Source organism: Lolium perenne, chromosome 4 (assembly GCF_019359855.2).
Source record: "Lolium perenne isolate Kyuss_39 chromosome 4, Kyuss_2.0, whole genome shotgun sequence".
Classification (NCBI taxonomy): Eukaryota; Viridiplantae; Streptophyta; class Magnoliopsida; order Poales; family Poaceae; genus Lolium; species Lolium perenne.
Genome location: NC_067247.2, coordinates 295,641,085 through 295,667,663, shown reverse-complemented (window position 1 = coordinate 295,667,663; position 26,579 = coordinate 295,641,085). Strand labels below are relative to the sequence as shown.

Genomic DNA, 26,579 nt, shown 5'->3' with positions numbered 1-26,579 from the left:
ACTGGGCTCACACAACATAGTTACAAACTCACAGTGTGAATGTCAGGATTACATATCAACTTCAATTTATTGTTCTTCTTGAACTGAAAATCACCTGAAATGTAAGTAGTGAAAATGTGTATCAAACAATAAATTGATTGGATCCAAGAAACAAAAAATATCCACACAAAAATAAGATACTCCCTCCGTTCCTTTCTATAGTGCCTATTGTTTTTTGGCACGGAAATTAGCGCAAGCAAATTTATTGACACAAAACCCCCCAGCGCTATTTGAGAGAAAAAAAGGAAACTGGAAACAGATCGGAGACGTGATCTGCTCCCTACGCGCGGCCTACTCCTTCCTAATCTCACGTGATCTGTATTTGCTATTTCCTTAACAGACGCGTGCGTGATCTACTCCTTCCTAATCTCACGTCCAGATTTTCTCTACGTGATTGCATACCAGATTTTCTCAACGTGAACAGATTTGTTCCAGATTTTCTGGACGGAAACAAATCGGTGGAAGGGGTTATTTGCAAGAAAACACAGCTTTCCTCTTATATTCTGAAACAATTGCGAAAAAACAATAGGCATTATAGAAAGGAACGGAGGGAGTATCAAATAATACTACATACCAAGCGCTCTGGATACGGCTATTATTCCATCAACGCGATATGGGCCTTGTTCAACCCTCATTCGTCCTGCATCATATACAAGGACTTGCCTCTGGACTACTGATCCTCCTGCAGCTTCAATTCTGGCTCTTTCACCTGGTTCATTTGGCTTGTGATCGGTGGATAAATCAATTGCCTTCCGATAAATTGGATATAAGAATTGTCAGGCTCCACTTGAACACAATCATTATGACAAAAGAGGATGCCCCACCGAGAAACTTGAAAAGAAAATAGTCACTGTACCTGACCATTCCTTGAGAGTACACAACGGGAATCACCAACATTTCCAACAATTATCTGGTTGCCTCAAATGAGAGCCACGCATGCTGTGCTTCCTTCGATTTGGGGCCCTTCATAATTCTGCAGAAAAAAGAATCCAAACTGAAATCATATGGAAAAACAGCATATGAAGAAACAATCAACCAGTGCCACCAGGGAAGAATATTTTCTATGTGCCATTCACAAAAGATGCAACCCAATGTAAGAAACAAGTGATCAACTCAAACAAGGGAAAATACTTGTTTTTCAAATAAGTACCTCGATTTTGGCAGTACGCTAACAACCAAGGTGCAATGAGAACATAAGGAACATGTGGCTTCCAATTCAGTAAACCAGGCACTCAACGGAAGTAGGGAGCACAAATTGGGGTTATAATTTATCATATCGGTGCAACCTTCAAGCACATCTCGGAAAAGTACAATAGATCCTCCTTATCACACCCATTGATCTCTTCCGATTCCTTTTTACACGTAATAATATGCAGCAGCATCCCAGAGATAAATTATTTACTAACTTCTTCGGCAGATAAATGCTTAAATAATATTCAGGACTTGATATATCACCTTGCCGAAACAGGAACAAAGACTAGTCTGGAGACGGCTTCGGAAACTTCCATTACCAGGAGCAGGAGCATGAGCAGGAGGAGAATCAGGCCTCTTCCATTCATCTGACCTTCTCAACGCTTCATCGATTCTGCAACAATTAAGCATTAAAGAATTACACATTCCGTATCTGTACATGCAACAAGAAGTAAACTTATGTTGCAATTGCAATTATGGAAGGAAAGAGTATAACATTGACACTCTCTCCAACGCTATAACACTGGCCCTTTCACCTTTCAATATTGAATAAGAAGTGCACACATCTGAGTGCAGATTATGTGAACATGTGTCCACGCACATGATATCTGTACAGGCACTTATTGCTTGTTTTCTTGTGTAGTTCACAGGTGGTCATATTTTAAACAAAATTTCATAGGGTTCACATGCTATAGCTAAATTCATAAGTTTTAAAAACTTCATCCCTGTGCCGATAATGTGTGCGCCTTCAAACGTGCTCACATGTGACTTTCCATACTTATATAGCAAAAAATGTAGAGTACGTGATTTAATTATCTATTAGTAAAAACCTGAAGCACACATGCTCCAATGCGGCATGCAGGTTGTTTTGATAGTCTGGAACTTTGACAAGCTCAGTATGAAATTTCCTCGAACAATACCATGCCACCCTATGTCCTGAAACATAAAATATAGTTATAACAGAAAACAAAGACGGAATCAGTCACATATTCCTGTACAATTTCATATGTTGAAGCAATGTCAAGACCAACATACTAGCTGAAATATCACTTCAATACGTTTGTATCACTGGAAACAGAGCATGCACTACAGATACTGAATGTATTGGTGACAAAAACCAATCCCTCCCAAAAAAGAAGAAAATGATCACACAAAATTTTGGCCCCTCTGAATATATACTTTAGCATAATCCATTTTGTCCATATGGCATCCCAGCACAGACCCGACTGTATAACTTGATCACGTATGTTGAACTGTACCAGCATTTCACAATCATGACCATACAGAATACCGACAGATGAAAATCACGACAAGTAGTAAATGTACAAAGCATGCACGGATATAATGCACTAGACAGATTCACATATGACATACACATTTGGATAAGAATGAACTATAGCAGATTTTAATGAAAGACTTCATGTAATCAATGCATGAGATGGTCAGTTATGCTAACAGCTGAAGTGTTTAGAATATGTTGGAACAGTATGAGAGAAAGATCAAACCTCCATGGCCATCAAAAACACCAAAGAATGATGTGGAATCCGAACCATCTAGATCTAGGAGAGCTGTGTACTGGAAATAAGAAGTGTAGGGGTCAAATTCAGTATTTCACAAAGTACTGAATGAGCAAGCAAAACAAATTATATGCATACGTAAAAACTATCCTTGATCCACGTAATAATATACGTTACTCACATAATCTTGCATTTCATCGCGAGGTCCTTGCATACATGATGTGGCATACTCAATTCTGGCATTCTCACCCCTAGAAGAAGTCTTGATGTACTGACCAGCCATTGCAGGGTTTGCTTTCCTGAAAGATACCAGTATGAAAACACTGGCTTAGATTTCCTTATCAGCAAAATCTGACAAACATGTAAACTGAATGTACTGACACTACATTGCAGAGCGCACAGCAAACTTGATAAGAAACAAGGTTGAAAAAACAGTTAAGTGGCTCCATTTCCGATTAATTAATGACAGAAAGAGCAATTTCTGGACACCATACTAGACCAGGAAGCAGAGTGCTCCAGTTTGGAGAAGAATAAAAACGATGGAAATATCCAGAGAAGACTGTTCAAGTTTCCCTCGGGAAGAGGATATGAACACCGTCGTGTTTGGGGTGCTCGTTTCGTTAGACTCCTCCTCGAACAATGGAACCACCATGAACCGCAAAATGGACAAGCAGGGGCTAGCAGAAGAGAAACATGAGATGCAGAAGAGAAGCGGACTGAGATCAACCATGCATTTCCGGTGCTCCTATAGCTTCGTCCTCTCCAAATAAATCGCCACCAACCAAGATGTCACGGAACGCAAAAACAAACGCAGCAGTAAGCAGAGAAAAACGAGACAGGATCGACGAGGTGAAGAGAGAGCACCATTGGGTATCGGTGCTCTCTAACATCCTCGTGCTCCTCCAAGGCAATCACCATCGAGGATCATGTCACCAACTTCAGTAAACAGCCGCAACAACAAAACCTGACGCAGCGGAAGAGACGGGAGAGGCGCAGATGCGAGTTAAATGGAACAGAGAAGGATCTGGGGATCCAAGCAGAAACCGCAGCAGCAGTAATCAAAATAAACGAGGCAGGATGGACGAGGGTGAAGAGAGGCCGCCACTGCGGCTCGGTGCTCGTGCTCTTCAGCATCCTCCTCATCCACCTCCTCCCAAGGAAAATCACCATGAAGACGCTACCGATTTCAAAATCGGAAACAGCAGCAAGCAACAAAAACCGACGCGACGCGACGCAACGCAGGAAGCAGGAGGTACGGGACAGGATCAAGGAGGCGCAGGCAAAAAATCGAACCAAAAAAAGGGTATCGCGCTTCAGGAAACGAGACGGGGTGGACGAAGGTGAGCAGAGACACCATTGCGTCTCGGTGCTCTTCAGCACCCTCCTCCTCCTCCGAGTAAAACCACCATGAACACGCTACCGACTTCATCGAAATCAAAAAACAGAAGCAAGGGGCAACAACCGACGCGACGCAGCGCAGGGAACACGAGATACGCAGGCAAAATCGAACCCCCCAAAAAATAAGGTCTCGGGGTTCAGCAGACAAGGCAGGACTGACGAGGCGAGAACAGAGGCCACCAAGTTTCGTCTCGGTGTTCTGCAGCACCCTCGTCCTCATCCCCAGGGAAAACCCACCGCGAGAGAAGAGGCCACCGACCTCAAAATCAAAAGCAGCAGCAGCAAGCGACGGAAACCGACGCAGCGCACGAGGCGTACGGAGAGATCAGAGGAGGCATACGCAGAATCGAACCCAAAAAAAAGGGGTGTCCCACGAACAAGCAGTCAAGCACGGCCCCCGCCAACCCAGTAGCGCTCAAACCGCGGCGAGAAGGAACGGAGAAGCGCCGCCGCACGACGGCGAGGAAGCGAGAAGAGAGGGAGGCGGAAGCTTACCAGCCCCTGGCGTCGCGTGGCTGGGGTTTGGGGGAATGCGGACAAAACGAGAGAGGGGAGGAGGGAAATAGGGAATGCGGCGTGATCGCCTCTCTCACCTTTCCTCGCTGCTCCGGAGAATCAAAAGCGGTTGTGTTCCTGCAGAGCGGAGCAGAGCAGGTGCATGCAAATGAAGCACCAACTGCGACGGCGTCTTGGTTCGTCTCTCTCCTTTCGCTCGTCCCCGCCCGGCGCGTCCCACACCGTTGGATCTCTGCCCGTGCCAGCTGGAAACGATCCGACGGTCCAGGCGCGGCCGGGTGTGCCTGGCGTGCCGCCTCGGGCCCGCCTGACAGAGCACATCCCGCGCCGTTGGATCTCCGGCCGTGCCAACTGGGAACGATCTGACGGCTGAGGAGCCACACACGCGTTGCTCGCGTGCCGCCCCGGGCCCGCACAGCTGTCGTCCGGTGGGGCCCACGCGAGGCGGAGGACGGCGGGGCGGGACGTCTCTTCTCCTCCCCCCACCGCCGCCGCCGCCGCCGCCGTGCGCCCCTCGGTACCGACCGCCGCCGGCGACTGCGCGGTTTCTTCCTCCGGCGGTGGCCGACCGCCGCCGCGCTCCAGCAATCTGGCAGAGGCCAGCATCGATCTCCAGTCATCCCCGCGCTTGCCGGCCGTCGCCGTTGATGCCGGTCCTTTGTATGACTCTGCTCCGGCAGACCCGCCCAATGCGCAGCCAATAGCTCTCTGCAGAGGACTCCCGCTCCTCCCTCCTTGCCCGCGGGAACACCCGAGCACCGCATCCCGCGCCGGAGATGGGCCAGGGCCGGCCCTAAGGGCTCGTTTGGTCGCGCATGTAGTCGATCCCAGGGAACGAGCGCCCCCGGCCGGAAATTCCCGTACACGAGGGAAACACAGGGATCCCCTCCCGAAACGGTAATCTATAGCTGTCCATTTGGACAGCAGAGGTAGGGAATGCAGTGGAAGGCTAGGGAACAAGAAAAAACGAAAAATAAGGCTAAATTTGAAGAAAAAAAATCACAATACAAATTAAAATTTAGGCATACAAATTAGTACAGAAATTACAGGGACCATATTCAACCACGACAACATAATAATCTTTACATCTCCAGCAAAATTCAATTCTCAACAAGCAATTCTCAACCAAAACTGGACAGTTTCATTATGATTTTTGACTCTCATGCCCTTCGCTATGAAGTCTCAACATTCAAATGCTAGTACTGCAGAAGAGAAGTATGTGTTAGTTACAAAATTATGTAGATCAATAGATCAGCCTCCTCGTTATTAAGGTCGACAAGCTCGTCAGCGGTGGCGTCATTGTTGGCGAGGTAGACGACACCTGGGGGCTGGCCCCAGGGCGTGCAGGGCTTCCTGCGACTCCCGGAGCTGCGCCATTGCCTTAGAGAGCATGGCATCGGCCACCTCTCGTTCGGCGGTGGTCGCCGACGGAGGCTGGCGGTGGAGCGACTCGAAGGAGGCCCTCTTACCTCCCAAGTCGAGGTCTATGCACGCCGCCGCCGCCTCCCTCACGCCTTCCCAGTAGGGGCTGTGGAGGTCGTCCTCGTGGGCCTCCACGGCGGTCTGCACCATCTCCCACCCACCAGCTCTGCCCCCAACGCGCACCATCCCCTAGCCGCCTCGCCGGAGCAGAATCGGGCAAAGGAGACCACACATCCGTCGCATCATCTCCCTCTCGTCGGCTCAGGCAACCAGCGCACACGATCTCCCCTGCCGCTAGCTGGAGCAGAATCACCGGAGCTGGCTCCCACGTCAGGTAGGGGCAGTTGCTGTCCGGCGCGCACCTAGACCACAATATTCATGCAATAGACATTAAAGATTTACAATCTGTAACTATAAATCCTACACTACACCAAACATTAATCTGAAGAGTGGCTGAACTAGCTTGACACTTCACATAAACTATTTTTTTTTTCGAAACCACATAAACTATACCACATGCAGGAAAGGAAATATAAACAATTCGTGCCAAAGTAAACTTAAGAACCAGTCCTTTTTTTAACATCGCCCAAAGGTATTTATTCAATCGACGACATAAAATCAAGCTAAACAACCTCAGCTAGAAAACCAGGGACACAGTCATACGAGACTACCAAATCATCAACAGAGAGTGCCACACTAGCACAAGCATGTGCTGCCTTATTTGCATCTTTCTTTACAAAATTTATTGAAAAACCCTAGAAGAATGAGACTAAAGACTTCATCTCTATAACCAGCTGGGAGAAAGAAGAATGTTGCTCCTTTTCTCCACCACAAACCTTCACAATTGTTTGACAATCAGTCTCCAATTGAACATGAGACCATCCCTACATGCAAGCATTTCTGCTGTAAAACAACGGTTGTCCGGCCAGCAAGATTGCATCCGTACATGCAAGCATTTCTGCTGTAAAACAACGGTTGTCCGGCCAGCAAGATTGCATCCCTACATGCAAGCATTTCTGCTGTAAAAGGATCAGACACATGATCATACCTTCGGCCCTCCGCTGCAATGAGCTCGCCACCCTCGATTCTGACAACAATACCTGCTCCTGCTCTTGCATTCAGAGCACAGATAGCAATACTAGCTTTGCGGCCTCCTGGAGTCTTTGTTGAGCATCTTGAATACACAATCTATATGCTACAAAATGGAAGATGAAAACCAAAGCCCTCAGGCAACCAAATGACTGCTACAATCATTGGTACGGTATCTAATCCTTATCGACCAAGGCTGCTAGATATTCTACCATTAGAGCAATAAAAGTGTGAACACAACAATAATTCTGGGCTTCATTTGGTCTAAGGACTGAGAAACAGCAATTCTGCACAACAAAAAGTAAAACAAGATCACGTTTTCTAGCATCACAACTACCAGAACCCATTTATAACTAATCTTATCAACTACTAGATAAGAAGCCCTTCCAAGGGAACAACTGTTTTAAAATGAACAATTGAACAACTTTACATTTATAGTTTGTGCTTATCACTGTATAATTCTAAATATGCTGCTGAATGCTAATGCAAGGTAACTAAAAGAGCCATCTGTTAGAGCAGAAACCATGGTACCCTTGTGTGTACCAAGAACAGCAACTGGCTTATCAACTACTAGATAAGAAGATAGAACTAAGTAGACAACTAGCTGAGGAGGAGGAACAATATACACTACGCACCTTATGTTTTTCCATGGCAGGGATTTAATTCGTAAGCCTAACCATTAACCAAATTACTAATTCAACTGATCAGGAGTAAGCCAAAAAAAGCATCAAAATTTTATTCGATGTGGTCTCTATTGCTATATTAAACATCAACAAGGCCATGAACAGTTTACTCAATGCAACAGAAAAGAAATCAGGTAAGAACCTTTCAGTTTCTCCGATCAGCGGCTAATAATAATATTCTAAGATGCAAGCTTCCGTGAAGCTCCATTGTTCAGGAAAATGCAACAGAACAGACATATGTTGTACTGCTAGATCTACTATTCCACAACGAAGATAATAATTAGACGTTAATGCAAAACGAGTGTGATTTTCTTGTATGAATTGAGATTCCACCATGATTTGAAAGATGCGCTAAAATATGCAGTTAGTAAATGGATAGTAATCCGGACCTTTTTCACCTGTACAGATGGAACAACCTACGCATGATTAAACAACAAAATCAACAAGATGTGATATCAAATTTTGCTATGAACTCACCAGCAGAGACATAAAAGGAAGAAAATAAAAGGGATGCGTGAGAGAGGAACTCACATGCTTGATGGAGCGCCGCCGAAAGATGGACAAATTGCTTCGGCAGGGGAGAAGCAGCAGGTGACCCTGAAAGATGGCGGGATATGTTCTGCTTTGCTTCAAGAAGCGGTCAGAATTTGAGAGAGAAAACATCTCCAATCGGCAGCCTGCAAGATCTGGAGCTACAACTTATCAGCTCGGGGACGAATAAGCCATGATGAACTAGATAAGCAGAGCGGATAGTTTGGGCAGGAGAAGAACGACTGCTGGGCAGTCGCCGTTGTCGGAGGGAAGAGCGAAATCTTGGATGCTTAGCCACCATGGTCGTCGCCGGAGGGAGGCAGAAGCGCCGCTCCCGGTAGACGGAGAGAGGCGGAGGCGCCTCTCCTAGGTAGACGCTCGCGGCGCTCGCCTCACTCGCCGCCGGCCTTCTCTGTGCTTCGCCGACCGTCTTTGTCGCCGGAGGGACATGGATCTGGGCGGAGCAGATCCTGGGAAGACGACAACCGTCGCCGGAGAGGGGAAATCTGGGAGAGGAGAGGGACGAGGACGCGATGCGCTATGCAGGCCCCGCTCCGGTCGCCGGTGGAGGAAGAACCTGAGGTTGTTGGAGGCGTCGCCTCTCTGCCGTCGGAGGTGGGGAGGGGAGCGGAGTGGCTTTGGGTTCAGTCGCCGTCGCCGTCCTTCGTGGCCCGCGGAATTCCTTCCCCACGTCGCGACTAGCGGAATGACTTGGGAAAACCTATACACCGACCAGGTCGGTGGCTACCGGCCACCGCACACCCCCTGGTCGGGTATGGGCCAGGCCCAGTTCGCTCTCTTTTTCGGTTTTCTGTTTCTTTTTTCGTTTTTTTATTTTTTTTTCCTTTTTCTTTTCTGTTTTCTTTCTTATTTTGTTTTTCTTTCTTCTTTTTGTTCAAACTAAAAAAAATTCAAATTTCAAAAGTGTGCAAATTTGAAAATGTTCAAATTCGAAAATTGTTCAAATTCGAAATTTGTGCAAATTCAAAAATCGTTCAATTTTTGAAATTCGTTCAAATTTAAAAATCGTTCAATTTTCAAAATTTGTTAAAATTCAAAAATCGATCAATTTCAAAATTTGTTCAAATTCGAAAAATCGTTCAAATTTCGAAATTTGTTCAAATTCGAAAATCGTTCAATTTCAAAATTTGTTCAAATTCGAAAAATCGTTCAATTTTCGAAATTTGTTCAAATTCGAAAAATCGTTCAATTTTCAAAATTTGTTCAAATTCGAAAATCGTTCAATTCGAATTTTGTTCAAATTTGAAATTGTTCAGATTTAAAACAGAGAAAATGAGAAAAGAAAAAAGAAAAAAAAACTTGGGCCGGCCCGTCCGCACTGAATCCACAGCAAACAGCATCAGCAAATCGTGGGCCGGCCCAACAAAGATCTGGGGGGTGGTCGGTGGCTGCTATACACCGACCAGGTCGGTGTAAAGCAGCTCCCGAATGACTTCCCCGGGTTGGAGGCGGAACGGACGCGGAACCATTGTCTCGCATGCCTCCAAACGGCCCGGTGGGCTCTCCCGGGGCGTGTCGGCCCGGGGAATGGGAGGCCGGGGAAAGGCCGCGGAACCCCCGCGGAACGGGCCCAACCAAACGAGCCCTAATGGGGGGCAGGCAGGGCGGCCGCCCCAGGCCCAGGAACCAGAAGGGCCCTAGCTAGGGTCGGTGTATGCTGTTTGTAGGTCTAGATCAACATATGTGGTAGGAGCTTTACTGTCGTGCGATTCAGTTTATCGGGAAGACGAAGGACGAAAGGTAACGACTGCTTCCTAATGGGCTACATGGGGCCTCTTTTTTTCTCTTTGGTGGTTTGGTGGTTAGGCCTTTTCTTCTCGTTAGCTAACACAGGATTATTTAGTGAGGTGGGCCGGTGGGTCTAGACCTTGACACAAATTGATCCAGTAAATGCATTATTTGATGCAATAGAAAATGTGTAGCGGGCATAGATTTTTAGCTGATTTTTTTGAAACTGTGTGTACTTATATTAATTACTATAGTCTATTTCCTGCAAACTCTCATACGAAAATCAACACGTGTGATTTCCCAATAAAGATACAATGTTTTGTGCCCTAAAGAAGTAACAAATTTGATACTCGAATTGTTTCTTAGCACGGATCACCATATCCAGTAAACAAGACATATTTTTCACTTTGTGTGTTCCATTCGCGAAGATGTTCGACCGTTATCCTGGATAACAACTAAAGATGACTCATCTTCCTCACTGATATAGTGACACCAAGATCTGGAGGAGATATCTATGCACCCACCGGCCATTGCAATGACACGAATCAAGACACATTCAACATGGTAATCCATAAGAGTGATATTGATGATCCATCATAAGTTACTACCGCTGATTCAAATTAGTTGTCATGTTTTCAATAAACTTAGATAGATTTAGGTTTTTTTGCCTAAATTAGCACCACCTAATTTGGATCGACGGAAGTAAAAACAAAATTTAAACGCTATGTGTTGCAGCTTAAATGTGGCTATGATTATTTATGGCGAGGAATTTTTTATTATTATTGTTACATGGATACCACTACCTAGAGACCGATCTTTACGAAGGAAAACAACCCCGTACAACGCACACTGAACACCACGTGTCCTCATGGGAGCGCAGCAAGCGAATCCGGGCGCGCCCGACATCGCGCGAACGAGTACGTATCCGCTGGCCACGCGAGCGAGTTGCGTGAGGCGCGCGCGAGAGCACGCGGGCACGCGGCGAGCGCACCCATGCATGGCGAGTACCGATCCTATGCACAACGAGTACAACTCTCGCGCGAGTACTTCCTGGACGCGGCCTTCCGCTGTATTCGTCCAGCGCGAGTACGCGCATGCGAGGGCCTTCCAATGTATTTGTCCAGCGCGATTAGCGTGACAAAAAAAATGAAGTACACCTCGCATGTACAGGCGAGTATAGTTACATACGACACACGATTACAGTTGTGTAGAAGCACGAGTACACTTACACACACGAGCGAGTACAAGTACGCTCACGCACACGAGCAGGTACAGTCGTGCACACGAGCAGGTACAGTCACGCACAACACACGAGTACAGTTGAACACACGTGCAAGTACAAGTACAGTCACGCACACGAGCAGGTACAAACGCGCATACGAGCAGGTACAGTTGTGAACACGAGCAAGTACATGTCCAGAAGTACAGTGGCGCAAACGAGCAGGTACAGTCGCGTAAGTACAGGTACAGTCCCGCACACGGGCGAGTACAGTTAGCGAGTAAAGGGAAAAATTACACCAAATACACTAAAAACTGAAGTACTTATCAGTTGAAACACGAATACATTTAGGTACACACCAGAGGTACAATCATAATATTATTGGAAGTACGAAAAAATATCTTCAAACCTATCAAAATGGGATCTCGTTTTGAAGATCTCGACGCGAAGATCTCAAAAGTGAAAACGGTTCGTAATTTGGACTTACGGTTCTCAAGATATTTCATTTTGAAAAAACGAATCTAGAAGAAAAAGGGAAAAAACTGACACAACACAGTCTTCTCTCTCCTCCCCCATCCTCACCTTGCTTCCCATTGCGACACGTGGCGAGCAGGAAGACCACTTCCAGAGATTTTCTAGCACCACAACGTGCCACTTGTCCAGGCCCGGCCCTGAGGGGGGCGAGCGGGGCGGCCGCCCTGGGCCCTCGAATCCGAGGGGCCCCAAGTCCCAACTTTCTAAGGGTTATGCTGAAGCGGAGGAGATGTGAATTATTTGCGGCGGCGCCATTGGAGTCAGACGGAAGTTTGTGTCGAACGCAGACGACGAACGAAACGTTATGCTGCTTTGTACTGGGCTGCACGTTGGGCCTATCTTTTCCCGTTGGCTGGCTTAGTAGTTTTCTTCTTCAGTTCGTTTGGGCCCTTTAAATTTTAGTTATGACTGTAAAATGATTAACTGGGGTGGGCCGGTGGGACCATGGCAAATAGATTGATCCAAGAAATTTAGCGCCTTCACTTGAAATGTGTCAAGAAAAAGGGAAAGAAATGTAGCGCCCAATTGACATCTTTTTCTTTTCAGTCAAGCACGTTGATTGATTTGCCTCATGGCTTGCTAAGGAAAATTTCAAGCCATTGTTAGTACATGTCTAATTCTCCTTCTTCCAATATATGTGTGTGACGATTGCTGATGTTTGTCGGGATTCGTAGCATAGAAAACAAAAATTTCCTACCGCGAGAACGCAATCCAAGCCAAGATGCAATCTAGAAGACGGTAGCAACGAGTGGATGAACGAGACTAACCCTTGAAGATTTCCAAAGCCTACGAGATTAGATCTCGTTGTTGCGGTAGACGATCACTTGCCGCTTTCAAAAACGCGTAGAAGATCTTGACGGTGCCACAATCGGGCAGCACCTCCGTACTCGGTCACACGTTCGGTGTTGATGAAGACGTCCTTCTCCCCGTTCCAGCGGGCAGCGGAAGTAGTAGATCCTCCTCGGAATCCCGGCAGCACAACGGCGTGGTGGCGGTGGTGGTGGAGAACTGCGGCAGGGCTTCGCCTATGCGCTGCGGGAGTATTATGTGGAGGAGGAGAGGCTAGGGTTTGGGGAGAGGGGGTGGCTAGGGCGCCGGCCATGGGCAGCCCTAGGTGGTGCGGCCAAGAGTGGCTGCCCCTCCCTCTCCTCCTCATTATATGGGTGGAAATCCCCAAGAGTTGTAGTCCAAGTCTTCGAATAAGACCCCAACAACAAAACCTCCCATAGGTGGGAAACCTACTCAAGGGGGGAGTCCTACCCAAGGTGGGACTCCCACCTTTCCTTTAGGTGGGGTGGCCGGCCACCTATGGTGGAATCCACCTGGGACTCCACCCTTTAGGGTTTGGCTGGCCATGCAAGGTGGAGTCCCTTCGGGACTCCACTTTCCATGGTGATTTCTTCCGGACTTTTCTAGAACTTTCTAGAACCTGCCATTAATGCACCGGATCATTTCAAAACTTGGAATATATATGACTTCCTATATATGAATCTTATTCTCCGGACCATTCCGGACCTCCTCGTGATGTCCTGGATCCCATCCGAGACTCCGAACAAAACTTCGAACTCCATTCCATATTCCATATCTACTTAAACGACATCAAACCTTAAGTGTGTCACCCTACGGTCCGTGAACTATGTAGACATGGTTGAGACCTCTCTCTAACCAATAACCAATAGCGGGATCTGGAGATCCATAATGGCTCCCACATATTCAACGATGACTTAGTGATCGAATGAACCATTTACATACGATACTGATTCCATGTGTCACGCGATATTTTACTTGTCCGAGGTTTCATCATCGGTATCTCTATACCTTGTTCAACCTCGTCTCCTGACAAGTACTCTTTACTCGTACCGTGGTATGTGGTCTCTTATGAACCATTCATATGCTTGCAAGCTAATTTAGACGACATTCCACCGAGAGGGCCCAGAGTATATCTATCCGTCATCGGGATGGACAAATCCCACTGTTGATCCATATGCCTCAACTCATACTTTCCGGATACTTAATCCCACCTTTATAACCACCCATTTACGCAGTGGCGTTTGATGTAATCAAAGTACTCTTCCGGTATAAGTGATTTACATGATCTCATGGTCGAAAGGACTAGGTAACTATGTACCGAAAGCTTATAGCAAATAACTTAATGACGTGATCTTATGATACGCTTAATTGGGTGTGTCCATTACATCATTCACATAATGACATAACCTTGTTATTAATAACATCCAATGTTCATGATCATGAAACTATGATCATCTATTAATTAACAAGCTAGTTATACAAGAGGCTTACTAGGGACTCCTTGTTGTTTACATAACACACATGTATCAATGTTTCGGTTAATACAATTATAGCATGGTATGTAAACATTATCATAAACACAAAGATATATTATAATAACCATTTATTATTGCCTCTTGGGCATATCTCCAACAGTCTCCCATTTGCACTAGAGTCAATAATCTAGTTTACATATGTAAAGATATAATACCTTGCCCTTCCGGTGCTTTATCATGTTTTGCTCACGGGAGAAGTTTTAGTCAACGGATCTGACATGCTCAGAAACGTATGTATTTTGCAATTCATTTGCGTCTCAACGCATCACTCATTTTCCAAATGAGTCGGCATTAAATATGTTTGGTCTTCTGGTGGAACCTTAATTCCGCGGTCTGAAATATGTCACTAATATTGTCACACATAATATAGCTTCAAAGTTCTAACACTATCGGAACTACACCAAGTTCTCAAAGAACCTCTTGACTTAACATCCTCAGTCATTGTCAAAACAATGACATACTCTGCCTTCATTTGTAGAATCCATCACAATATTAGAATTCATCTAAATCTAGCATAGACAACTTCTAGTTGATTGTGCTACCTTTTAAAACAACACTTAGCCTAATTTGAGATTGAAATTTTATATGTGACAAAACCAATATCGGTGCAACATCTTACAGCGATTTGTTTGTCATTTTTCCATACAAAACTTTATATATACTTGGTTCTTCTTAAGTACTCAAGAATATTTTTACTGTTTTTCAATGATCATCACATGAATCATTCTGGTACATGCTCATAACATTTTAGAGCACATGTCATCTGATTTTGTACATATTATTCGTGATCTAAAATCACTCATGTGTTTTTACTCATTGAGTGTCAGATACACTCAAGTCTTGTTTAAACCTTCACATGACAAGAACATTTTCTTAATATTTCTATATTGAACTACTTCAATATCCATTCTATGTACTTTGACTTAAACTTATTATGTGTTTCAATCTATCTTCATAGATCTTGACACTAAATTTGTTTCAGTCCATATCCTTTCATTGAAGTTAATTTTCAATGAAACCTTTTAATCAAGTATTTAATTACATCATTTATAACCAACTATATGTCATCTACATAAAGTATTATAAATATGTCTCAGCGCTCCCACTTAATTTCTTGCAAATGCAAGCCTCTTCATCGTTTCTGATGAAATCAAAAACTATTTGACTATTTCATCTGGTGAAGATTCCAACTCCATGATACTCACTTTATCCAATTGAAGTTTGTATACCTATTTAGTATTCCATGGACTAGCAAAACAATTGGTTGTATCTTGTATACACCTTTAATACACACGTCTGATAAGTAATGTATTTTGCCATCCTACTAGCATATCTCATAAAAGAAATATGTAGTGATTACTAGAATAATCCACATAGACTGTAAGCATTGCTACGGAAGATCTAATCTTATCGTAGTCAACTCTTTGAACTTTGTCGTAAACAACTTTTCGACAAGTCGAGCTTCTTCAAGGATATTTCATCCAAGTCCATCAATTTTATAGATCCATTTACTTTCAAAAAGTATTCATCTATCTTGGATTTCATGGCGTATAGCCATTTTAACGGAGTCAGGGCCCATCATAACTTCTTTGTTTGTAGTTGGTTTATCATTGTTCAAAATAAATCCTTTGTCCACAAATCATTTATTTGATCATAAAGTAAACCATACCTGCAAGGTTCAATATGTACTTCGATCTCCATGGCTAAAACACTTTGTAGTCATGGGAGCCATGATTGTCGTGGCCGCTTCCGGAGCCAATTCCGATGTTGCGCTATGATGACCCACAAGTATAGGGGATCGCAACAGTCTTCGAGGGAAGTAAAACCCAATTTATTGATTCGACACAAGGGGAGACAAAGAACACTTGGAAGCCTTAACAGCGGAGTTGTCAATTCAGCTGCACCTGAAAACAGACTTGCTCGCAAGAGTTTATCGATAATGCTGATTTTATAGCGATGCGAGTGCGAGTAACAAAGACAGCAGTAGTGATTTTAGTAAACAGCAGGATTAAAATACTGTAGGCACGGGGACGGATGACGGGCGTTGCATGGATGAGAGAAACTCATGTAACAATCATAGCAGGGCATTTGCAGATAATAATAAAACGGTGTCCAAGTACAAAGCAATCAATAGGCATGTGTTCCATATATAGTCGTGCGTGCTCGCAATGAGAAACTTGCACAACATCTTTTGTCCTACCAGCCGGTGGCAGCCGGGCCTCAAGAGAAACTACTGGATATTAAGGTACTCCTTTTAATAGAGTACCGGAGCAAAGCATTAACACTCCGTGAACACATGTGATCCTCACATCGCTACCATTCCCTCCGGTTGTCCCGATTTCTGTCACTTCGGGGCCATCGGTTCCGGACAGCGACATGTGTATACAACTCATAGGTAAGACCATAAACAATGATTATCTTGATGAAACAATAACATGTTCAGATCTGAGATCATGGCACTCGGGCCCTAGTGACAAGCATTAAGCATAACAAGTTGCAACAATATCATCAAAGTACCAATTACGGACACTAGGCACTATGCCCTAACAATCTTATGCTATTACATGACCAATCTCATCCAATCCCTACCATCCCCTTCGGCCTACAATGGGAATTACTCACACATGGATGGGGGAAACATGGCTGGTTGATGTAGAGGTGTTGGCGGTGATGGCGGCGATGATCTCCTCCAATTCCCCGTCCCGGCGGAGTGCCAGAACGGAGACTTCCCTCCCGCGACGGAGTTTCGCGATGTGGCGGCGTTCTGGAGGGTTTCTGGCGACTTCGACTTCTCCCCGTGCGTTTTTAGGTCGAGGTCGATAAATAGTCCGAAGGAGGGCGTCGGAGGCCGGCCGAGGGGGCCACACCACATGGCCGCGCGGGCCCCCCCTGGGCCGCGCCGCCCTGTGGTGTGGGGCCCTCGGGCCTCCACCTTAATTGTCCTTCTGGCTCCGTCATTATTCTGGGAAAATAGGGCCTTCTGCATAAATTCCGAGGATTTTCCCGAAAGTTGGATTTCTGCACAAAAACGAGACACCAGAACAGTTCTGCTGAAAATAGCGTTAGTCCGTGTTAGTTGCATCCAAAATACACAAATTAGAGGCAAAACAATAGCAAAAGTGTTCGGGAAAGTAGATACGTTTTGGACGTATCAACTCCCCCCAAGCTTAGCTTATTGCTTGTCCTCAAGCAATTCAGTTAACAACTGAGCGATAAAAGAACTTTCACGAACACATTTGCTCATATGATGTATATATTCTCATGTTATGGCTAATACTTAAGCAGTTCATAATGAGGTACATGCAAATAAGATCATCTAACAGCTATGTCAATCATGGAGAGGTACCAACGATTAATAATAAGCATCATGAATCATGTATATAAGCAAGATTGCAATGTTCATAAGAGAGTATGAAAAAGTGGTATCTCGCTTGCCTGTATTTGATCGGCAAAACATAAATGCCCGGGCACCTCTGGAGTTCATAGAAAGACTAGAAGTAGTGATTGTCAAAAGATAAATGCATCAAAGTTATACCACAATCAATCATATTTTGAGACAAGCATATTATACTAAGAATGACAGTTGTGCTCTCAAGATAGTGCTCAAAGAAATAATGGAGACACAACATAAAAGTAAAAGATCGACCCTTCGCAGAGGGAAGCAGGGATTAACATGCGCTAGAGCTTTTCATTTTTTATAAAGACAGGAGTAAAATTATTTTGAGAGGTGTTTGTTGTTGTCAACGAATGGTAATGGGTACACCAACTACCTCGCCAACCGGACTTTCAAGAGCGGCTCCCATGAATTATTGCATATTTATTTGGCACTCCTTCCAACCTTTCTTTCACAAACCATGGCTAACCGAATCCTTCGGGTGCCGTCCAACAATCTCATACCATGAAGGAGTGCCTTTTTATTTTAGTTTTATTATGATGATGACACTCCCCCCAACCTTTGCTTACACAAGCCTTGGCTAACCGAATCCTTCGGGTGCCTTCCAACAATCACATACCATGGAGGAGTGTCTATTTAAGTTAATTAATTCGGGACTGGGAATCCCATTGCCAGCTCTTTTTGCAAAATTATTGGATAAGCGGATGTGCCACTAGTCCATATGAGAGTCCGTCAAAAGTAAATGACAAGGTTGAAAGCTAAACACCACATACTTCCTCATGAGCTATGAAACATAAACACAAATTGAGAAGCATTTTGAAGGTTTTTAAAGGTAGCGCACGAGAATTTACTTGGAATGGTTTGAAATGCCATGCATAGGTATTTATGGTGGACACTTTTGGAACAACTTGGTTTTCAGGTGTTTGGAAGCACGAGCAGCGTTCCCGCTCAGTACAAGTGAAGGCTAGCATTAGACTAGGGAGCGACAAATCAAGAGAGCAAAGCTTGTCATAATCATGCTTGCGGCAAAATAAATTAACGGAGGCATAAAAGTGATACAAGAACTCTGAAGCAATATAGATCATCGAGGCTTAATTGACTTTTTGTTCGGTCATATGCATGCGTGAGCATGTGCCAAGTCGATATAAATGAATTATTCAGAGGAGGATACCACAATGCCATACTTACTTATGAATAAAACAATGCAAGCAAACATCCATGACATGCTACTCATATTAATAAATTGGAGCTAAACATGAGAGATCATGAACTACTAGACTTTCTCAAATAACATATACCTCGCATGAACCAACTAAGCATGCTCACATGGATGAGTATATGTACAAAAATGAAAACAAATAGAGTTCATACCAGCCTCTCACCACAATCCAATTGTCGTAGATCGTCATTATTGCCTTTTCACTTGTGTAGCTTGGATAATATGAAATGAAAACCACGCTCCAGCCACCGAAGACCATTGAACTCATAAAGAACTTTACAAAACCAAAGAAGAACAGCAAATATTTTTGGTGTTTTTCGAATTTGAGAACAAGAACAAGAGGAAACAAACAAACAAAGCGAAATCTTTTTGGGTTTTCTTGTAGCAAACTAGCAATAGCAAATAAAGCGAAACAAATGTAAGAAACCAAAGCAAACAAATGGTGAAGAGAAACAACAAAAATATTTTTGGTCTTTTTGTGTTTTGGGAAAGAAACAAAGCAAAAACAAGAAATAGCAAACTAAAAGAAACACAGAAAAGCGATATGGCAGAAATCTGCCAAAACCTGACAGCAGTACAGAAATCGATTTTTACAAAAATCTTACGTTGCTCAGCTCGAAAAGTGTTCAACTAATGAAAGTTAGATAACAACCTGAGGAACCTGCACAAAAATTGGCAGCTCAAAATAACGTTCTGGCTGTGCGCACGAATTTTTCTAGTAACAGTCCAGAATCTGTTTTCAGGCAGCACTTCCCCAAATATCATCTCCCTCTCATTAGGAAACCACTCAAACGAACAAAACAAATATGTACAAGTATCCAGCAATCATAATATGCAAAGAATGAGTGATTCCGGTATACCTCCCCCCAAGCTTAGGCTTTTGGCCTAAGTGGAGTTCACTCCCATCGATCCCATGAGGTAATATCTCCGTAGTATGACGAAGATGGATCATATTCCGGGTAGGTGCTAGAAGAAGCACCGGGATACGTGACGGTGTAGTCTTGGGTGGCCTCGGCGTCCTCGGAGTCATGCTGCTGGTGGAAGTCTTGTATCTTCATATGTTCATCCACCTCCTCCTTAGTGCACGACCATGATTGCCTGTCAATACTTAACAAACCTGGTTGGGGAAGAGGGATTTCCTTCTCATCCCCGTCAGAAAACAACATTCTATAGACCATATTATCTAAAGTAGAATCAGCGGTAACAAAATGATGACTCTTCATAGCAGCAATATCAAGTTTCCTAGGGGCCAATTGCACATCATTAGGATCAAGAGGAAGTCTTAAATATGTTAAAACGCGCAGTGCAATAGTTCCTCCAAAAATAGGCCCCCTGTTAGTCAGGCGGCGAGCAATAAGAGAACCAAGGTGATAAGATGTCCGACCAGTAAGTGCAATATTCAAGAAAGCAAGATGATAACTAGAAATATTGCTAGTGTTCTCCCTACCAAGAATGCTAGTAGCAATGTAATATGCGAAATACTTAATGGCGGGGAGTTGAATGTTCCTTATCTTGCCACGCTGAATGGTGCGACAATCATCATCAGTAATCCCTCGATAGAGCTCCAACAAGTCCCGGTGGTTGTCATCAATCCTACTTGCTGTACCTACAGGGGCAATATCCAATGCACGACAAAAATCTTCCAATCCCATAGTAACAGGATTACCATAGATCTTGAATGCAACCGTCGGCTCATATTGCTTGTTGTGGAACTTGAAGCTCTCAACGAAGATTTTGGTGAGCATGTAGTATTTCTCCCTTTCATCTCCCACATAGGTGGTTAGGCCCGCCCTGTTGACAAGGGTGGAGAAATCCTCCAATATCCCTGCATTCCTCAGAAAATCATAGCATGGAAAAGACGAAGCATTAGGAGCCCCGTTGTCCTCTTCGGGCGCGAAGCTAGGCGCGATGATATCCTCATTGTACGATCGCCTAATCCGGGTGGCGGCCCTAGAAGACCTCCCGGTGCTGGTTGTTCCTTTCTTGAACAACTCTCCAAAGTTGAACTTCTTCATCTCTTCTCTGAAATTTTCAACAAACAATATAAAATTTGATTTGATGACATATAATCAAGGGGAACTACCATAGGAACTTGCTAGAGTACTAATCATGCATCAAAACTAGTTTCTACCACTTAGAACAAGCATGCAAGCTCACTAAACATGTTACCTACAGCAGCAAAATATTCAAGATATACTCAACCAAACAAAATTCTACTTGGATGGGTGGAGGAGTCACATACCAAGGAGCAAATGTGCCAAATTTCAGCAAGAAATCTGGGCTGAGCAAAGAGATCGAAAAATCTGGAGCTCTGGAGCAAAAACGCGAGTGAGAGGAACTTGGTACGAGTTTTTTCGGGAGAGAGAAGGTGCTGGGAGAAAGAGATGGCAAAGTGGGGCAAGGAGGGGCCCACACCACATGGTGGCGCGGCCACCACCTTGGCCGCGCCGGCCTGTGGTGTGGCACCCTCTGTTGCCCCACAGGTCATCCTCTGGTGCTCCCAGGTGCCTCGTCGAAAAATAGGACCAACGGTATAATTTTTGTGAATTTTTGAAAACTTTGAAAAATGCACATTTCTGGGTATTTAATTTATTATTACTGGCCAGAATTTTTTTTGAAATCTTCAATTAACTAAGGAACTTTGCAAATTAAAAGTGCTACAGCAACTAGAGCAAGTGGAGGAAGAAAGAGATGTTGTTTACCTCCTCTATGCATATAAAAAGTATTCGTTAACAAGGTTGATCAAGTCTCGTCACCAAATAAATTTTACATAGCATAAGAAGAAATAAACCTCAAATCAATCATGTTACCTTGAATTGTATTGATATGGATCCAATCACGAGAGTTTGATATTCTTCTTTAGGCTCATATATAGGACAATCAATAGTTCCCACTTTGATAGTTCTCACATTAAAAATAGTATTGACTCCACATACTTTATCAATCTTCTTGGGGAAATATACGGTATGCTCTTTATCATCAACATTGAAAGTAACCTTTCCTTTATTGCAATCAATAACAGCCCCTGCGGTGTTAAGAAAAGGTCTCCCAAGAATAATAGACATATTATCATCTTCGGGCATTTCCAATACAACAAAATCAGTTAATATCAAGCAGTTGGTAGTAACTTGAACAGGAACATTCTCACATATACCAACAGGAATAGCAGTAGATTTATCAGCCATTTGCAAAGATATATCAGTAGGTATCAACTTATCTAAGTAAAGTCTCTTATAAAGAGAAAAAGGCATAACACTAACACCGGCTCCCAAGTCACATAGAGCAGTTTTAACATAATTATTCTTAATAGAACAAGGAATAGTAGGTATACCTGGGTCGCCCAACTTCTTTGGTACTTTGCCATTGAAAGAGTAATTAGCAAGCATAGTGGAAATTTCCTCATTGGGGATTTTCCTTTTGTTAGTAACAATATCTTTCATATACTTTGAATAAGGAGGCAGTTTAATAGCATCAGTCAAAGGGATTTGCAAGAATAAAGGTTTCATCCAATCGCAAAATTTATTATAGTGTTCTTCTTCCTTTGATTTTAGTTTCTTAGCAGGAAAAGGCATTTGCTTTTGCACCCAAGGTTCTCTTTCATTACCATGTTTCTCAGCAATAAAATCTTCTTTAGTGTACTTTTTATTTTTAGCATGCTTTTCAGGTTCTTCTTCAACCTCTTCTTTATCAGAAGCATCATTCTTATCATTATCTTTATCATGTTCATTACCACTTTCGGTTTCAGCATCGGAAATAGAAATACTATTAGGATCATTAACAGGTTCAGAGGATTCCACAACATTTTTATGTTTCTTCTTCTTTTTCTTCTTAGAAGGAGCACTAGGTTCAATGCGTTGAGAATCTTGTTCAATTCTTTTGGGATGCCCTTCAGGATATAGAGGATCCTGGGTAGAGACACCACCTCTAGTTGTTACTTCATAAGCATGTTTCTCTTTAGAATTATTCCCTAACAAGTCATTTTGCACTTTAGTGAGTTGATCAATTTGCGTTTGAATCATATGAAAATGTTTAACAAGCATCTTAACATCATTGGAGGTTCTCTCTACAATATCATGCAATTCACTAATAGCTCGAGAATTTTCCATTAAATGATTCTCTACTCTCATATTAAAATTTTCTTGCTTAACAATATAATTATCAAACTCATCTAAGCATTGTGCAGGAGGTTTCGAATACGGAATATCTTCCCTAGTAAAGCGTTGAAGGGAGTTTACCTCAATCATGGATGAAGGGGGAATTATCTCACATACATCTTCTATGGGAGGGAGATTCTTCACATCTTCAGATTTAATACCTTTCTCCTTGAGAGACTTCTTGGCTTCCCTCATATCTTCATCATTCAATTTAATTAAACCCCTCTTCTTTAATATTGGCGTTGGAGTTGGTTCAGGCATAGTCCAATCATCATGATTCTGGCCTATTTTAGCCAATAATTCTTCAGCGTCGTCTGGAGTTCTTTTCCTGAAAACACAACCAGCACAACTATCCAGGTATGCCCTAGACTCAATGGTTAGTCCACTATAAAATATATCAAGTAAATCATGCTTTTCCAAATCATGGTCAGGCCGAGCTCTAATAAGAGAACAAAATCTCGCCCAAGCCTCAGGCAATTTCTCTTCATCTCCCTGATCAAAATTATAAATTCTCTGCAAAGCAATATGTTGAGCACTAGCAGGAAAGTATTTACGGAAGAAAACATCAAGCAATTCTTTCGGACTTTTAATAGAATTAGGTGGCAAATTATTATACCAAGTTTTAGCGTCATCCTTTAATGAGAATGGAAAGATTTTAGCAACAAAGTAAGTACGCATCTTGACATCATCAGAAAACAAGCCACTTAGAGTAGATAACTCAGTCATGTGTTCAACAGCACTTTCTTTTTCAGTACCACAAAAGGGTGTTTTCTCAACAATAGCTATATGAGATAGATCAAGAGAAAAATCATAATCTTTATCCCTAATGTTTATAGGAGATGTGGCAAACTTAGGATCAGGAGACAGTTTATATCTAACAGCATGTTCTGCAAGTAACTTTTTAATTTTTCTTGCATCAGTAGTAGCATTGCATTTTTCAATAAAATCATCATTAAGCTCCACATAATCTTCATCAGGATCATCACTAAAATAATCAAGTTCAGGTGAATTAACAGGTGTAGTAGCATTAGGAGTTTCAGTATTTTCAATTTGTCTAGACCTAGCAATTGTAGCATCTAGAAAGGATCCCAATGAACCACTATCATCAAGCACAGTAGAAATATTATCAATATTATGAGAGTTTTCAGATTCAGCAGAAGTACCAGCTTGTGGCGGTGAAACAAGTTTATCAATCACAGATGGTGAATCAAGTGTAGCAGAGGTACTCAGAATTGTACCTTTTCTTGTAGTGGATGGTAATATGGCGATCTTAGTATCGCGAGGTTTACCCATGATGGAGAATTTGCAGCGAACAATATTAATCCAAGTGAACTTCCAAATAAAGCTATGCTCCCCGGCAACGGCGCCAGAAAATAGTCTTGATGACCCACAAGTATAGGGGATCGCAACAGTCTTCGAGGGAAGTAAAACCCAATTTATTGATTCGACACAAGGGGAGACAAAGAACACTTGGAAGCCTTAACAGCGGAGTTGTCAATTCAGCTGCACCTGGAAACAGACTTGCTCGCAAGAGTTTATCGGTAATGTGATTTTATAGCAGTAGCGATAGTGAAATAACGATGGCGAGTAACAAAGACAGCAGTAGTGATTTTAGTAAACAGCAGGATTAAAATACTGTAGGCACGGGGATGGATGACGGGCATTGCATGGATGAGAGAAACTCATGTAACAATCATAGCAGGGCATTTGCAGATAATAATAAAATGGTGTCCAAGTACAAAGCAATCAATAGGCATGTGTTCCATATATAGTCGTGCGTGCTCGCAATGAGAAACTTGCACAACATCTTTTGTCCTACCAGCCGGTGGCAGCCGGGCCTCAAGGGAAACTACTGGATATTAAGGTACTCCTTTTAATAGAGTACCGGAGCAAAGCATTAACACTCCTTGAACACATGTGATCCTCACATCGCTACCATTCCCTCCGGTTGTCCTGATTTCTGTCACTTCGGGGCCATCGGTTCCGGACAGCGACATGTGTATACAACTCATAGGTAAGACCATAAACAATGATTATCTTGATGAAACAATAACATGTTCAGATCTGAGATCATGGCACTCGGGCCCTAGTGACAAGCATTAAGCATAACAAGTTGCAACAATATCATCAAAGTACCAATTACGGACACTAGGCACTATGCCCTAACAATCTTATGCTATTACATGACCAATCTCATCCAATCCCTACCATCCCCTTCGGCCTACAGCGGGGGAATTACTCACACATGGATGGGGGAAACATGGCTGGTTGATGTAGAGGTGTTGGCGGTGATGGCGGCGATGATCTCCTCCAATTCCCCGTCCCGGCGGAGTGCCAGAACGGAGACTTCTGGCTCCCGCGACGGAGTTTCGCGATGTGGCGGCGTTCTGGAGGGTTTCTAGCGACTTCGACTTCTCCCCGTGCGTTTTTAGGTCGAGGCCGATAAATAGTCCGAAGGAGGGCGTCGGAGGCCGGCCGAGGGGGCCACACCACATGGCCGCGCGGGCCCCCCTGGGCCGCGCCGCCCTGTGGTGTGGGGCCCTCGGGCCTCCACCTTAATTGTCCTTCTGGCCCCGTCATTATTCTGGGAAAATAGGGCCTTCTGCATAAATTCCGAGGATTTTCCCGAAAGTTGGATTTCTGCACAAAAACGAGACACCAGAACAGTTCTGCTGAAAACAGCGTCAGTCCGTGTTAGTTGCATCCAAAATACACAAATTAGAGGCAAAACAATAGCAAAAGTGTTCGGGAAAGTAGATACGTTTTGGATGTATCACGCTACTCTGATCATTATGCTCAGGTTCATAAACCTTATCAAGTTCTATTGTCATTCCACTCAAATACTTTGCTAGAAACAATTTCTTGGAAATAAGAAACATTGACAAACACTTTTGTCTTTGTCTCCATAGTGGGAATAATTCCCAATCAATTCTCTGGGATAACCAACAAAGACATTCATCCGATTTTGGTTGTAAACTTATTTACTTATGCTATGCATATCAAAATTTAAGAAAAAACTATTAGGGTTCATACCCATGCCATAACTCGTATGATGTCATTTCTACGGATCATGATGATGCTCTATTCAGTGTAAAAGCGGTAGTCACTAAAGCATAATCCACAAAAATATAATGGTGTCATAATATTTTATCTCATCATTAATTCAACAAGGTTTGGATACATCTCTCGGATACTATATCATCATTATGATACTCCAAGAAATGTGAGTTGTAGAACAATTTCATGACTGTCTTAGATGTTCGCTAAAACTCGTAATTCAAATAATTCCACCATGATCCAATCATAGATATTTGACTTTTCTATTACGATGATTTTCACTTCATGCTGAAATTTATTTGAATCTATTCAAATGTTTCAAACTTCTTCCTTATCGAATATATCCACATATATATACTCAATTCATTGTTGGAAGTTTTCATGAAGTAGAAGAATCTCCCGCACACAACTATGCCTAGTGAGCCACATACATCATCATGTATGTTTTCACTAAGTTAGTTGTCCGTTCAACTCTTGGCCTATGAACGATATTTTAGTCATTCTCTTTTAGAAAAGATTTTG

General features: G+C 43.3%; 3 long non-coding RNA genes across 3 annotated transcripts; all 3 read right to left on the bottom strand.

Annotated features, from left to right (window-relative positions):
- Positions 1–652: 652 nt before the first annotated feature.
- LOC127295830 (uncharacterized) lies at positions 653–1,607 on the bottom strand. The gene is made up of 4 exons (XR_011756858.1): positions 1,495–1,607; positions 1,190–1,391; positions 896–1,012; positions 653–788 (listed from the first exon to the last, which is right to left on the bottom strand). It is a non-coding gene; the product is annotated as an uncharacterized lncRNA (long non-coding RNA).
- Positions 1,608–1,679: 72 nt separating this feature from the next.
- On the bottom strand, positions 1,680–3,048 carry LOC139839175 (uncharacterized). Its single transcript, XR_011756857.1, has 3 exons — positions 2,929–3,048; positions 2,736–2,805; positions 1,680–2,166 (listed from the first exon to the last, which is right to left on the bottom strand). It is a non-coding gene; the product is annotated as an uncharacterized lncRNA (long non-coding RNA).
- Positions 3,049–5,660: 2,612 nt separating this feature from the next.
- LOC127295829 (uncharacterized) lies at positions 5,661–9,092 on the bottom strand. The gene is made up of 2 exons (XR_007848132.2): positions 8,387–9,092; positions 5,661–6,445 (listed from the first exon to the last, which is right to left on the bottom strand). It is a non-coding gene; the product is annotated as an uncharacterized lncRNA (long non-coding RNA).
- Between the last annotated feature and the right edge of the window lie 17,487 nt (positions 9,093–26,579).